Source organism: Leptonychotes weddellii, chromosome 4, assembly GCF_054177405.1.
Source record: "Leptonychotes weddellii isolate Sample4059 chromosome 4, ASM5417740v2, whole genome shotgun sequence".
In the NCBI taxonomy this organism is placed as follows: domain Eukaryota; kingdom Metazoa; phylum Chordata; class Mammalia; order Carnivora; family Phocidae; genus Leptonychotes; species Leptonychotes weddellii.
In genome coordinates, this window is record NC_138372.1 from 105,248,887 (window position 1) to 105,261,289 (window position 12,403).

The 12,403-nt window shown below is 43.2% G+C and overlaps 1 protein-coding gene across 6 annotated transcripts in view; it reads left to right on the forward strand.

Moving 5' to 3' along the window:
• Positions 1 to 12,403, forward strand: part of FAM110B (family with sequence similarity 110 member B) — a 148,949-nt gene that overhangs the window by 112,891 nt on the left and 23,655 nt on the right. The window contains exon 4 of one of the 6 annotated variants that reach the window (XR_014144178.1): positions 4,111 to 8,078. The exons of the other annotated variants lie outside the window; for them this stretch is intronic. The gene's annotated coding sequence lies outside the window, so the exon portion shown is untranslated. Of the gene's footprint in view, positions 1 to 4,110; positions 8,079 to 12,403 lie in introns of those variants that run through there. 6 annotated transcript variants of the gene reach the window in all.

Genomic DNA, 12,403 nt, shown 5'->3' on the forward strand with positions numbered 1-12,403 from the left:
AATAAATAAAAAAAAAAGGGCGCCTGGGTGGCTCAGTCGTTAAGCGTCTGCCTTCGGCTCAGGTCATGATCCCAGGGTCCTGGGATCAAGTCCCACATCAGGCTCCCTGCTCCGCGGGAAGCCTGCTTCTCCCTCTCCCATTCCCCCTGCTTGTGTTCCTGCTCTCGCTATTTCTCTCTCTGTCAAATAAATAAATAAAAAATCTTTAAAAAAAAAAAAAAAAGGAAAGAAAATAAAAGAAGTAATCTGTGATTTGGGGCTAGCAGGAATTAAACTTGCTACCTACATCATATCCCCTGTTCACATTTGGGCTGCTTAGAATGATTTATTCAAGAAACCCTGCAAGGCAGATGATTATGTTGTCATACCGATTGTTTGGAGGAGGAAATGTACTTACTTAGTCTATGGTCCTAAACCAGAAAGTACTACTAACTGCTATGATTAGAAAAAGGAAAAACAAATCTGTTAATTTATGACATGGTTGTGCATTTTAATTAGAGAAAAAAGGAACTGGTTAAGATGATTAAACCTTAATTTTTTCTTTGGAGAATCAGCAACTTATGAAATGTGGCTCAGAAAGTGGTCATGGTTGGAAACGTTACCCTGGTTATGTGTAATGAAAAGTTAATTCCGTTTTAAGTAAAGTTAATGGTATTTCGAGTGTATTTTACCTGGTAGCATTATCTTTCCTATCATTTTTTTCTTTCCCCTAAATCAGAGCCCCTGACTAAAGATTCTTTTTCTTTTAGAAAAAAATTACTTCAACACCTGATTTGGACTCTGTTATTGGCCAAGTATTACACTTTCTTTTTTATTTCAAGTGCAGACCAACAGGGGTTACAAAATCAGATTAAAACACAGATTTTGGGGGGCCTTTTTCAGTTTTTGAGAATATTTCCACAGGAAGTCAGTTATATATTAGGCATATGAATGTATCACTTGAACAGTAGTGTAAATTTGTCCCAAACACTTTGAGTGACACAGAGGGGGAGAACACTGAAAGTGATTATTCCTCAAATAAAAGGTTACTCTTTAAATAGCTATAAAAGATGCCACAGGAAAATAGATTCCAGATTATATAGTAGGCCAAATATAAATCTTTAAAATGTTATTTTAGAACATCACTTTTTAGAAGATAGCGTAATTTCTTAATTGTATAAAACGGATTTGATTGAATACTGTTACTTGATTATAACAATTCATAAATTTTATGTTCTAAAAAATATTGGACTTCCGAATAATGTGAATTAATTTAATCATTATGAAGATAATTTTAGGTTTTGTATTTATTTACAATTCTGTGAATCTCTTTGGCAAACATAAAGCTACATTCTAAATACACATGTTCATTTTGTACCAGCCCCAGCCCCCATCTACCCGTAAGTTTAAAAATAATGCTGTGCTCAGAAAAGGGCTGTCTCAGTGTAATGCACAAAACTATGCTCCTCACCCCTACGCCATCCATTCAGTGCCTTACTGGCTTACATTTAATGCAGATTTTTAAAAATTTAATTATCCGGGTTTTGAACTCCTTAGATTTAGAAGCAGGAATTATGAAGTGGTTGGGAAACTTCTGGACACGCGAATAATGACAAGAGGATTAGAAGTAACAACCTGGTTCCGTGAGGAACACCAGAAATCTTAAGAAAGCAGACCTGTCCCAGGCGGTGTTTTCCATGTGCCGTAGTCACACAATAACCAGGAATGATCAAGAAACAGATATGCAAGTATGTAAGCTACTTTTAAAGGATTCCATCACAAATGCTCATTTAAACAAAATGGATCCTGGGGTGCCTGGGGTGCTCAGTCGGTTAAGCGTCTGCCTTCAGCTCAGGTCATGATCTCAGGGTCCTGGGATTGAGCCCCGCATTGGGCTCCTGGCTCAGCAGGGAGCCTACTTCTCCCTCTCCCAGTGCCTCTCCTCATGCTCTTGCTCTCTGCATCTCTGTGTCTCAGATGAATTAAAAAAAAAAAAAAATCTTAAACTGGATCCTTACATAGACATGTGGTGAGTTAGTGCAAAGACGTAAGGTTCTGCTTTCTCAGTCTCCCCAAGTGTGCGCAGGCCCCTCATCCGCTGACGGTGGGAAGGAGTGAGGGATTAATGCCCCCCGCTTCCCATCTCTCACTCACTGAGCACGCCGTTTGTGCCAGGCAGTGTGCTAGAATGATTTATTCAAGAAACCTGTCTTATTTAAGTGAATTAAGGAAACAGATTCACCAGATTCACTGGGTCTTTAATGAGCATGCCCTGTCCCTTAAGATGCCCCGTAGTTCGGATCAGTGACATGTAAAGCAAAGGCCATTGGTAAAAAACAAGTCTCTTTTGAGTTGTTTTTAGGACGGGTTAAAATTGTAATGAGGTTTAAGCGTAAAATCAGTATCTTCTTATCAACAAGATTACCGAGTAATTTTTACAAGTAAGTTCTAATTTGTTTTTGCTTGAAACATCATGAATATATCCTTGTCAAAAGCTAGACTTCCGAAGTCTGAGGAGCGAAACCTGTACGTCACACATTTGTTTGTTGCGCTAGAACGACCCCCCACTCATCCTGCAGTGAAAGGTCACCTGGCTGTGACCCCCATGTGCTGTGCAGGGTAATGCTGAGGGCTGGGCCTGGTCCCTGGGTCCCCCCAGTGGGCTTGTGGCCCCACCTCGCAGTTACGCAGCCCTGACCTGATGCAGCCTCGTTCCAGATGAGTGCTGATTCCCATGAAACCTGGAAACAATTTCTAGCTCTGTCTTCCCAAGAACATTCCCGCAGGAAATATCATCTGCCTTTATGGTTTTAAGGGATCTTCTATAGTTTCCTGCAGAAGACGGAAACAAATCTCTGACTGGAGGTGATTCATTAATAAAGAAGGATCTCCGGGGGTAGGATCTTTAATGGCATTTCATAGGTATCCGTGCACGCAATTGCTTTGGATTCATGTCTTGACTAAAACTTAGTAAACATAGGAGAGTGCAGGTGACTTCTTCATCATTTTTTAAAAGGCTCATGGGCGCTCACAGCCCCTTGTCCCTTTAGTTTGGTAGTCTGCATTTTAAAGTAACTCACATCCCTCCCTGCCATTAATGTCATCTGCAAACTTAGTAAGTTTGCTCTGGCCTGCCCTCTGGGTCTTTAATGAGCATGCCCTGTCCCTTAAGAAGGGAAAGACTAATAACTCAAAGGCTAATATTTGTAGAGGGAGACACTATTCTTCCAGATTATCACTATGATATGAGACAGAATCAAAAGTCCTGATAGGTTCCGTCTATGACTTGTCCACTTCCCATGACAAGACACTGTATCAGTCTGAGAGAATTATTCCTAGAATCAGAATTGCTGTTCCTCAGGTCAAATAGACTTGTATTTCATAATTATTTATTCTGGTAATGGCACAATACTCAATTAACTATTTCCATGGATTCTCAGAACTTTCTTTGAAAGCTGTAATTATGAATAATACTCATTGGTATTCTCTCCCAAGTGTGTTCATTCTCAGGCCCTGTGGCCTCGACTGTCACAACCAGCCTCACGCTGGAGATGTAGAGAGCAAGACTTGTCAGTGACTTGACATTCTTGATCAAGAGACTCCCAAGTTCATCTCTTTTGAACCCCAGGCACAGGACACCAGGGTCTTCCTTCTGGACTCCGAAAAGGGATTCCACTTCTTAGTTACCTGGATGAGTTTGCAAAGAGGCGGGGGGAGGGGAGGAGGGGCGGCCGTGGTGCTGTAAGTGCCTTTTCTGGCACCGAGGTGAGAGATGAACCTACTAGGTGAAGTAACCAGTGTTTAGTAAGGGCTGCCTATCAATATGAGCCAGGCACTCTTCTAAATGTTTTGCCCGGGGGCGCCTGGGTGGCTCAGATGGTTAACCCTCTGCCTTCGGCTCAGGTCACGATCTCCAGGTCCTGGGATGGAGCCCCGCATCGGGCTCCCAGCTCAGCAGGGAATCTGTTTCTCCCTCTCCCCCTGCTTATGCTCTCTCTCTCCCTCTCTCTCTCTCTCTTTCAAATGAATAAATAAAATCTTTTAAAATAAATAAAAATGTTTGGCCTGTGTTAATAGAGTTAATCCTGACTTAATCCTAGGAGATGGGTAATATTTTATCTCTTTTGACAGATGAGGAGACTGAAACAGAGAATTCAAGTACCTTTGCCAAAGGACATTTAGCGAGTCAGGTAGAGGCAGTATCTCAACCCAGCCGGTGCCTTTCCGGATTTGACGCTGTGTGGTCCTCTGATGAAGGGCAGCAGGAGAGACCGTCTTCACTGGCATCAGACTTCTAGTGCAGCTGAGTGCTCTCGAGTTACCTGTTCCTCTCTTTTGCAGAGTTTGTTGCTGTTTTAATTTGTAGCTGGATCACTGTAAGTTCTAGGAAAATGCATTTTCTTCAGAATCTGTGACTCATCTTGACTAACACTGTTTTTTAAAATATCCTGTGTGCACCTACCTGTGCGCACCCGATGCCCCACCCCATTCAGTTTCTTACAGGCTGCTTCCCTAGCTCCCTCTTTAGAACTGCAAAAAGGAATTTCCCTCGTGTGTCTTTTGTGTAGCTATAGAATGTTATGAATACAGTATCTTTACCAGAGAGTAAATTCTACACACATACACACACACACACACACACACACTAACCAAGGCTGTGCTAAGGTCATGTTAGAGTAGGTAGGAGTTTCTTGAGACCTTTCCCTTGTTTCTGCCCGTATCTTCCAGATGTCAATACTGTGCACAGATGGCTAATGTTAGAGTGTGCCTTCTTCAGAGGTTGAGAAATGCATTATCCTGAGTATAACTTAGAGTGGGGTGGCGGGGGGGACTTTGATTCCTGGTAAAAAGTTCTGTTCGTAGAAGTAGAACAGCATCGTGATTATGAACTGGAACTTGGGAGGGCAAAATTCCTGGATTGGAATCCTAGTTTAGCCTCTTGGCAGCACTTCAAACTCTGGCAGGTTCGTTGACTTATTCAGCGGATATTTGCGGACTCCTGTGTGCCAGGTACTGTTCTGGGCTCTGGAGATGTAGAGAGCAAGACAAACCAGGTAGTCTCTTGTTCTGGGCTCTGGAGATGTAGAGAGCAAGACAAACCAGGTAGTCTCTTCACTGATCCCTGCTTCCATTCTGGGCCCTACAGCTTATTCCAAAGAGCCCCAACTAGCTCATGAGTCCAAGTCCTCACTCCTGGGCTGAACACACTACAGTGTCACCCATTCCCCCATGGAGGTAGTCGTGGTATTTATAACCTCCCACAGCATGGCATGCTCATGCCCCCCACACGTGTGCCTCCAGGCCTCTGTGCTTGTCTTTCCACAGCATCTCTGTGGTCACCCTCTCACCTCCTTCAAAACTCTGCTCAGAGGTCCCTTCTTCAGTGAGGCCGTCCCCATCTGACATAGAGAATATTGCCTGTATGTGGAAGGAGCTACCATATCTGTTGAACATGCAAATACGCCAACCCTAAAATTCAGACCAGATATGTTCTTTGATACTTTTAATAGTTCAGTAACCCATCAGTAGAATAAGAGCCTATTCTGAAGGTCTTGGGAGCCCCCTTTCCTATAGACACTGACATTTGGATGTGTCGTGATAGTCAACCCAGAGATGGTGATGAATGAACATTTAGCTTATTAGGAAGAGCTAAGGAAAAGGCAAGTAAATTATTTGTTCCTGTCCAGAATTTCTTCCATTTCAGGCTTATAATTCTGGGTTCTGGAGGCTGGGGGTTATAATAGACCATAGAGCATCAGGAATGGTTTATTAACCGCAAACCATCTCAAGCTTCCCCTTAGTGCAATGCACACGGCATTTGGGGGCTGCCTCTAGGAGTGTAAGCCTACCAGCTCCCTCAAGACCTAAAGAAAAACAAGTGAGGAGGCCAGAGAGCACATGTCTGAGGACCCCATGGGATGCCTTAAAGCAAAGAGCCTCTTTTGTGGTAGATTTATTTCATAGCATTTTTGTGCTAGCCCTGTCCAGAATCCCTTAAAAAAAAAGGAAAAAAAAAAATCGGTAGTAGGTAAAGCAATTAGGGAACCTAGGTGAAGTGGTTTCTGTAAGTCTAATAAAGCAGAAGGCAAGCTGAGCTACATGAGAAGAGCTGATAGGATTCTGGGCAGTGCTTTCTTGTGGCAGCTAGACACAGATACGGGAACAAAGAGGAGTTTGTTCAAGTTTACTCCCCAGTGGGACGATCCCTGAACCAACATTCAGGAAAAGAGCCAGAGAAAACTTAGAAAGGGGGAAAGCTGCAGAGGCCAGAGCCATAGAATGATTGCCAAAAGTGGGGATGGCAGATATGGGGGGGGCGGTTAGCCTCTCAGCACTGCCATTTCTTTGTTGGCCAAATGCGATCGTGAGAGGCATGTGGTGTGGAGCCAGATTGCCTTGTTTGCCTTTTAGCCCCCACTTCTTCCTGGCCGTGGTTGGGCGGGCACTTTCTTGAGCAAATTATTGAACATGGTAACAGGTTAGGGCCTCAGGTTCTTCAGTTGTAAAGTGAAGGGTAAGCATAGCCCCTCCTAACTGCTGTAGGAGTGCATCTGTTAATATTCATAGAGCACCTTGGAACAGTCCTCGCACACAGTAAGCACCATCTTGGAGTTAACTCTGTAGTCATTACTACTATTTATGAGGCACCTCATGAATATGTATATCAATAAACATAGTCTATAACCTAAAGGCATTTTTGCAATTTCCTTATTTAATCTGCATTAAACTTACCAGATAGTTGGGTCCCCTGTTTCTATATAAAACAAAAAGATTAAATACAGGACAGCACTGGGTGGCTCAGTTCAGCATCTGACTCTTGATTTTGACTCAGGTCGCGATTTCGGGGTCCTGGGATCAAGCCCGGCATCGGGCCCTGCACTCAGCAAGGAGTCAGCTTGGGATTCTCTCCTGCCCCTCCCTCTTCCTGCTCATTCTCCCTCCCTCTCTCTCTCAAATAAATAAATAAAACCTTTAAAAATAAATAAATAGGGGTGCCTGGGTGGCTCAGTCGTTAGACGTCTGCCTTCGCCTCAGGTCATGATCCCAGGGTCCTGGGATCGAGCCCCGCATCGGGCTCTCTGCTCTGCGGGAAGCCTGCTTCTCCCTCTCCCACTCCCCCTGCTTGTGTTCCCTCTCTCACTGTGTCTCTCTCTCTCAAATAAATAAATAAAATCTTTAAAAAGAAATAAATAAATAAAAATAAAAATAAATAAATAATAAAAATTTAAATAAAAAATCTATAGAGATAGTGTATCTATCTCTATAAACACTCATGCAATCCTGTGAAATCCCTTGACCTCCAAAAAAGTATCGGAAAGATTCTAGAGTAAGTTCCTTAGACATGAAAAAGATATATCCTATGTGCACAAATGTCATTAACCTTAAATTTAAAAAAAATGTTTACCCAGTTACCAGCAATCTCTATATTGAGAATAATGCCATTTCCATAATCCCAAGAGACTTAACTCAATATATTCCTTTTCTCTTTCCTCCTTTCCCTACTGACCTTGTTCCATGACATCATTTTTCATAAATTTGATGAATGAGCCCGTACTGTCCCGAAACTGCCGATCCCTGCTACTCTGGGCAGTGTGGGTTGATACAGTCAAGAAGCAAGCATCATTCACATCTCAAGAGCCAGAAAGCTCTGGTGTCTTACTGACAATGAAAAGGGAAACTAGTCATACATTCCGGGGCATTCAGATTTCCAACGCTTCCCATTCTAAAACCGGTCATGTATTTTTGCAGGATGTGGTGGAGGACCAAATGTCAGGTCAGAGTGCTGTATCAGATCAGCGGTGGGGAAGTTTAGCTCAGTGGCTAGTGGAAAGCTTCGTACCAATGGTGACTTCTAAGCAGAGTCTTCTTGGGGAAGGGAAAGGATGGTCATGGTACGATGCTTCCGTAGAGACTGCACTAAGAAGGATGCTTTTACTCAACACACTGACATTTGGATGTATCATGATAGTCAACCCAGAGATGGTGATGAATGAACATTTAGCTTATTAGGAAGAGCTAAGATTTTCAGTTGCAAAACACCAGGATCTGTAGCAGCTTCTGTTGTGAACATCTTCCATGCCACTTAGGTTAAAAACTCCAAAAATGGGCGCCTGGGTGGCTCAGTTGGTTAAGCGACTGCCTTCGGCTCAGGTCATGATCCTGGAGTCCCGGGATCGAGTCCCGCATCGGGCTCCCTGCTCGGCAGGGAGCCTGCTTCTCCCTCTGACCCTCCCCCCTCTTATGTGCTCTCTGTCTCTCTCATTCTCTCTGTCTCAGATAAATAAATAAAATCTTTAAAAAAAAAAACAAAAACTCCAAAAATTCCTATTTGAACCTTACAAGTGTGGTTAGAAAAGTACCTCTTTTTTACAGGTACAACTTCAGATGTTAGTTTGATGCAGACTGCAGAGAACTCTTTACCTTTGCTACTCTAAAACACGTAAAAATAATAATAATGATACATCTACAGAACCACTCAACCATATCTGTGCTTCCGGCCTTATAATCTCATTTTTCTTTTCTTTTTTTTAAAGATTTTATTTATTTATGGGGGAGAGAGAGAATGAGAGAGAGCGAGCACATGAAAGGGGAGAGGGTCAGAGGGAGAAGCAGACTCCCCGCCAAGCTGGGAGCCCGATGCGGGATTCAATCCAGGGACTCCAGGATCATGACCTGAGCCGAAGGCAGTCGCTTAACCAACTGAGCCACCCAGGCGCCCTATAATCTCATTTTTCGATTCTCATTTTAATATTGCCTGCAGACATTATTCCTATATATTACTTTAAACGATCAGAATTAGTATTATTCATGATTCTTCTGAACGAGGAGGAGAACGGGTATCCTCTAGTAGCCAAAGAAACTCTGAGAAGTGCTCGTCCCCATGCCCACTACCTCGGGATGGCTGAACTGAAATTCAGGATGGAGCAAATACAAATCAAGTAGCATCTCTGAAGACAGTTAGTATGCATGCTCTCTTTTTGTCTTAATTTGTTTCCTCTTCATCTGGGTTTGGGGAAATCGTGGTGTGTCATTTTCTCATTGGAATAGAAGATCTAACACTCCAAATAACTTGCTTCTCAATCAATTGAAATATATGCTTTACTTTTCTTGTGGGTCCTTGTAGTCCTTCTGTTGCGATCGCCGTAAGTATATTCAGAGAACTCTGACGGCTTTAATTCCTCCTGCTGACCTGTTTTCAGACGTTCTTTGGGACTGTTCCGCTTCTCAGGCTGCCCTGTGCGAGGAGAGTGGCTGATGGTTATGACCCTTCGGCGCTCACGGTGCCTGCCAGCATTCTAAGTGCTTTGTACGTGTTAGGTCCTTAACCGTGACCATCTGGTAGGATGGGTGATATGTGTCATTCCTTCACTGTCAGGAAAGCCGTAATCTGCTTCAGGGACGTGCCTCCAGTGAGCAGTGGAGTGAAGCCAGCATCGGTCTGATGTCCAAGCTCATGCTTTCAGTCACTCTTCTTACTGTCCCTGAACAAGTGAGCAAAACATCCTGCCTCCCAGCCCTGTGTCCCGGACTCAGTGACTCCAAGGGCGCCTTCTGCAAGGGCATATGACTTCTGATCGAATGAAAGGCACGTGGCCTGAGCATATTTAAAGAAGATAGGCAAAATGCATTTGTTCATAAATATTTATCATTATGTGGGACACCCTGTGCATACCACGTTGCTTTCTTATTGCGATTGCTTTGGGAAATCACTTTTTCTGGGTGTTTCCCTTTTGATCTTCCTGACCTAGCTTTTCTTGTTTGGAACGTCCTATCAACTGCTTAATAGTGAAGAATGATGAGGGATATAGGAATAAGAGAACAACCCTACTGATACCTGTTATCTACCAGGAGACATTCCGAGCAGGATACCTCAGGGAGTACCTCTGGTATTTCAGGTGAACTTCTTTTCTCTGTAGTTTACTTTTGTATCAGAATACTGGCTTATAGACTTCTGGATCCCATCCCAGAGTGGCTGCCCCTTTGCTGTAGATAAGGATAATCCACAGCAAAGGAGCTGCGAAGGAGCTCAAAGGGAGGGAATACCTCGCCCGTGCTGTTGAGGTTTGGATTTATCTGCCCAAGAGCCATGTTATAAACAATCTGGCATTTTAAAAAGATGCCTCTGGGATCCATGAAGTTCCCACGGTGAGGAAACAAGAATGAATGTAACTGAGCCATGAGACTGGGAGAAGAAGGGGTAGTGACTTAAAATCCCGGAGGGGTGACTGGAACCAGAATCAGCTGCGAACCTCGTTCAACAGACACATCCCTCCCCTGTCCAGACAGCGTCCACGTGGGGTGGAGTTCAAGGGTTAGTGATTCGGAGTGTCCCCCCTGAGGAGCACTAGTTGAGGGGATGCTCGGAGGAAGCTGCTTTGGTGGCATATGAGAAACCTGTTTCTCTCCCCTCCCCCTTACCCTTTGCTCCTTCAATCCCTTGAATACTCGTGATGCTCCCCGGGGGGATACAGAGGTGAGTAACAGACCCTCTGATGTCCTCATGGGGCTTCCATTCTGGTGCGGGAGACAGACAAATACGATTTTAGTTAGTGGCAAGTTTCTGCAGGAAACTAAGCATTTAATAGGTTGGGGGGCGATGGAGCGCACAGGCTGTGTGGCTGGCTGCTGGTCTGAGGCCCATCTGAGCAGAGGCCTGGTGAGGAAACCAGAGGATCACTGATCCCCTTTGTCATGTGCATACACAGCGGCCACTGATAGAACAATGCAACTAAACCTTCCGTTTATTGTGATGTGGGTCTGAGAAGTCTGCTAGGTTTGTGCCAACTAAGGAAAGGTTATTTGGATTTGAGTCAATATTAAGGGTCCCAGACTCCAGACATCCATCTGAGAATGCTCCATATAGAAAGTGTTAAATGTAAAAAATTTAATCTGGGCTATATGCAGATGTGATGCAGCAATGATTTAAACTCATTTTTTTATTGTTCCTTTTTTTCATGAATCATCCAGGGAATATGCCAGACAGCAGAAACTGTATTGAGGTTAGAGTCTTCAGAGTTTATTTGTAAGTTAATTTGATTATAAACAATGTAATATAGCTACTCATCCCACGTAGTTCGTGTACTAGAAGCCTATCTCCTTTCTTTTAGAAGATGGTCCTGTTTTATAGAGTTATTCGTGGCCTCCTTTTGTCTTAACGCCTTCTTTCCTGATATACCTAGAGTCCCATTTTTTCCCAAATGTTCCAACGTTTCTGCCATATGCCTTTGAATAATATTTCACAAATACTCAAACACGCCTCCTTCCTGGGGCTCTTTATCCCCCAGGATCATTTCCAGGCCGGTTACTCTCTAAGCTGCCCCCACTCTGCTGCACTGTGACTTCTCAACACAATGCTAGAACCTCCCTTGGCCCTTGGGTGGGGGGGAGGGGAGGGGGTTGGGAGATCTTCTCTTTTCTTGGATTCCTGTATCTCTCCTTTCTAGGTTTATTCTCCCATCTGACAAACCACACCCTCTATGAGTTCCCTAAATAAAGTTTGCCTGGGAGGTGTACTTTTGAATCCCTGCATGCCTAAAACGTGTCTTTATTCTCTCTGTGCTTGAAGAAGGATGGCCTGGGCATATGCTGTAGGTTAAATGAGCATTTTCCCTCAATTTTGTGAAGACATGGCACCACTGTTTTCTGGAATGCTTTTAAAAAGGACAGTGCCATTCTGGTTCCTGTATGTGTCCTCTTTTTCTCTCGAAGCTTTTTAAAAAAGATCTTCTGTTTATCCTGATGTTCTGAGATTTTACAGTGATGTTTGTTTCTTTATTCTTTTCTTCCTTTATTGTTTGTTGTTTGGACTGCTCTTCCTGGCTCTGGATGCCTGTGTCCTTCCATGACTAACTTTTTTTAGTATTATTTCTTAAATAATTTCTCCCCTGCCTTAACCTCTATTCTCTTTGCTTAGAATGTTTATTACGAGAATATTGGACCTTCTGGATGGAGCGTCTCATTTCTATCACTTTTTTCATAGATATTTCCTAACTTTGTTTTTTTGTTCTACCTTCTGGGAGAGTTCTTTGATTTTCCTTCAAATCCTCCTATGGAATCTTTATTTCGATTAAATATTTAATTTCCAACTCTTATTTTTGCCTTTTTTTTTTTTTAAGGAGCATTTGGTTTTTATTTTAGGGCTGCAATAGCTTTACTTATTTCTCTAGACAATTTCCTAGGCCTTTTGAAGTTTTCTTCAAATGTCCTTTGAATACCTTGTTTTCCTCCAGGTTCCTTTTTTCTGTTTGATTATTCGGGTCTCTGGCTTTCATGTTGGAGGCTTGGCTGTCCATTACCACTTAAAAGGGAGTTACTGAGAATCTGATCAGGATCTCAGTGTGAGAAGGTAAGAGCTGTGGATGGCGGAATGCACTGTATTGAATCCTATGCTGAGCCAGCTTTCTCTAAATTGGAACCCCTAAAC